The following is a 3128-nucleotide window of genomic DNA, read 5'->3' as shown; positions in this document are numbered from 1 at the left end:
TCCTGAGCTGAGGTGTCGCGGTCGCGGTCCTGAGCTGAGGTGTCGGGTCGTGCGTGTCCTGAGCTGAGGTGTCGTGGTCGTGTCCTGAGCTGAGCGTGTCGTGGTCGCTGTCCTGAGCTGAGGTGTCGGTGTCGTGTCCTGAGCTGAGGTGTCGTGTCGTGTCCTGAGCTGGAGGTGTCGTGGTCGTGACCTGAGCTGAGGTGTCGTGTCGTGTCCTGAGCTGGGCTGAGGTGTTGTGTCGTGTCCTGAGCTGAGCTGAGGTGTTGTGTCGTGTCCTGAGCTGAGCTGAGGTGTCGTGTCCGTCCTGAGCTGAGCTGAGGTGTTGTGTCGCTGTCCTGAGCTGAGCTGAGGTGTCGTGTCGTGTCCTGAGCTGAGGTGTGTGTGTTGTGTCCTGAGCTGAGGTGTCGTGGGTCCTGAGCTGAGGTGTCGCTGTCCTGAGCTGAGGTGTCGTGTCGGCGTGTCCTGAGCTGAGGTGTCGTGTCGTGTCGTGTCCTGAGCTGAGGTGTCGTGTCGTGTCCTGAGCTGAGGTGTCGTGTGCGTGTCCTGAGCTGAGGTGTCGTGTCGTGTCCTGAGCTGAAGTGTCGTGTCCTGAGCTGAAGTGTCGTGGTCGTGTCCTGAGCTGAAGTGTCGTGTCGTGTCCTGAGCTGAAGTGTCGTGTCGTGTCCTGAGCTGAAGTGTCGTGTCGTGTCCTGAGCTGAAGTGTCGTGTCGTGTCCTGAGCTGAAGTGTCGTGTCGTTGTCCTGAGCTGAAGTGTCGTGTCGTGTCCTGAGCTGAAGTGTCGTGGTCGTGTCCTGAGCTGAAGTGTCGTGTCGTGTCCTGAGCTGAAGTGTCGTGGTCGTGGTCCTGAGCTGAGGTGTCGTGTCGTGGTCCTGAGCTGAGGTGTCGTGTCGTGTCCTGAGCTGAGGTGTCGTGTCGTGTCCTGAGCTGAGGTGTCGTGTCGTGGTCCTGAGCTGAGGTGTCGTGTCGTGTCTGAGCTGAGGTGTCGTGTCCTGAGCTGAAGTGTCGTGTCGTGTCCTGAGCTGAAGGTGTCGTGGTCGTGTCCTGAGCTGAGGTGTCGTGTCGTGTCCTGAGCTGGAGGTGTCGTGTCGCTGTCCTGAGCTGAAGTGTCGTGTCGTGTCCTGAGCTGAAGTGTCGTGTCGTGTCCTGAGCTGAAGTGTCGTGGTCGTGGTCCTGAGCTGAAGTGTCGTGGTCGCGTGTCCTGAGCTGAAGTGTCGTCGGTCGCGTCCTGAGCTGAGGTGTCGTGGTCGTGTCCTGAGCTGAGGTGTCGTGTCGTGTCCTGAGCTGAGGTGTCGTGTCGTGTCCTGAGCTGAGGTGTCGTGGTCGTGTCCTGAGCTGAGGTGTCGTGTCGCGGTCCTGAGCTGAGGTGTCGTGTCGTGTCCTGAGCTGAGGTGTCGTGTCGTGTCCTGAGCTGAGGTGTCGTGTCGTGTCCTGAGCTGAGGTGTCGTGTCGTGTCCTGAGCTGAGGTGTTCGTGTCGTGTCCTGAGCTGAGGTGTCGTGTGTCGTGTCCTGAGCTGAGGTGTCGTGTCGTGTCGTGTCCTGAGCTGAGGTGTCGTGTCGTGTCCTGGAGCTGAGGTGTCGTGTCGTGTCCTGAGCTGAGGTGTCGTGTCGTGTCCTGAGCTGAGGTGTCGTCGTGTCCTGAGCTGAGGTGTCGTGTCGTGTCCTGAGCTGAGGTGTCGTGTCGTGTCCTGAGCTGAGGTGTCGTGTCGTGTCCTGAGCTGAGGTGTCGTGTCGTGTCCTGAGCTGAGGTGTCGTGTCGTGTCCTGAGCTGAGGTGTCGTGGTCGTGTCCTGAGCTGAGGTGTCGTGTCGTGTCCTGAGCTGAGGTGTCGTGGTCGTGTCCTGAGCTGAGGTGTCGTGGTCGTGTCCTGAGCTGAGGTGTCGTGGTCGTGTCCTGAGCTGAGGTGTCGTGTCGTGTCCTGAGCTGAGGTGTCGTGTCGTGTCCTGAGCTGAGGTGTCGTGTCGTGTCCTGAGCTGAGGTGTGGTGTCGTTGTCCTGAGCTGAGGTGTGTGTGTCGTGTCCTGAGCTGAGGTGTTGTGTCGTGTCCTGAGCTGAGGTGTTGTGTCGTGTCTGTCCTGAGCTGAGGTGTTGTGTCGTGTCCTGTCCTGAGCTGAGGTGTTGTGTGTCCCTGTCCTGAGAGTGTTGTGTCGTGTCCTGTCCTGTCCTGAGCTGAGGTGTCGTGTCCTGTCCTGTCCTGAGCTGAGTGTTGTGTCGTGTCCCTGTCCTGTCCTGTCCCTGTCCCTGAGCTGAGGTGTTGTGTCGTGTCCTGTCCTGAGCTGAGGTGTTGTGTCGTGTCCTGTCCCTGAGAGTGTTGTGTCGTGTCCTGTCCTGGGTGTTGTGTCGTGTGTCCTGTCCTGAGCTGGTGTTGTGTCGTGTCCTGTCCTGAGCTGAGGTGTTGTGTCCTGTCCTGAGCTGAGTGTCGTGTCCTGTCCTGAGCTGAGGTGTTGTGTCCTGTCCTGAGCTGAGGGTGTCCCTGACCTGAGCTGAGGTGTAGGTGTCGTGTCCTGAGCTGAGGTGTCCTGACCTGAGCTGAGGTGTTGTGTCCTGACCTGAGCTGAGGTGTTGTGCTTAGTGTCCTGAGCTGAGTGTTGTGTCCCTGGCTGAGCTGAGGTGTTGTGTCCTGTCCTGAGCTGAGGTGGGTGTCCTGTCCTGAGCTGCTGAGGTGTTGTGTGCTGTCCTGAGCTGAGCTGTGTTGTGTCCTGTCCTCCTGAGCTGAGTGTTGTGTCCCTGTCCTGAAGCTGAGCTGAGGTGTTGTGTCCTGTCCTGAGCTGAGGAGGTGTTGTGTCCTGTCCTGAGCTGAGGTGTTGTGTCCCTGTCTGAGCTGAGCTGAGGTGTTGTGTCCTGAGCTGAGGTGTCGTGTCCTGTCCTGAGCTGAGGTGTCGTGTCCTGTCCTGAGCTGAGGTGTCGTGCGGTCCTGTCCTGAGCTGAAGTGTCGTGTCGTGTCCTGAGCTGAAGTGTCGTGTCGTGTCCTGAGCTGAAGTGTCGTGTCGTGTCCTGAGCTGAAGTGTCGTGGTCGTGTCACTGAGGCTGAAGTGTCGTGGTCGTGTCCTGAGCTGAAGTGTCGTGTCGTGTCCTGAGCTGAAGTGTCGTGTCGTGTCCTGAGCTGAAGTGTCGTGTCGTGTCCTGAGCTGAA

At 59.0% G+C, this 3128-nt stretch overlaps 1 long non-coding RNA gene across 1 annotated transcript; it reads left to right on the top strand.

Annotated features, from left to right (window-relative positions):
• Window positions 1–1349: 1349 nt before the first annotated feature.
• LOC127922728 (uncharacterized) lies at window positions 1350–1980 on the top strand. The gene is made up of 3 exons (XR_008112085.1): window positions 1350–1463; window positions 1671–1770; window positions 1900–1980. It is a non-coding gene; the product is annotated as an uncharacterized LOC127922728 (long non-coding RNA).
• The last annotated feature ends 1148 nt before the right edge of the window (window positions 1981–3128 follow it).

Source organism: Oncorhynchus keta, unplaced genomic scaffold, assembly GCF_023373465.1.
Source record: "Oncorhynchus keta strain PuntledgeMale-10-30-2019 unplaced genomic scaffold, Oket_V2 Un_contig_26885_pilon_pilon, whole genome shotgun sequence".
NCBI classification, from domain to species: domain Eukaryota; kingdom Metazoa; phylum Chordata; class Actinopteri; order Salmoniformes; family Salmonidae; genus Oncorhynchus; species Oncorhynchus keta.
The sequence above is the reverse complement of the archived record's forward strand: the minus strand, read 5'-3'. Positions and strand labels throughout refer to the sequence as shown.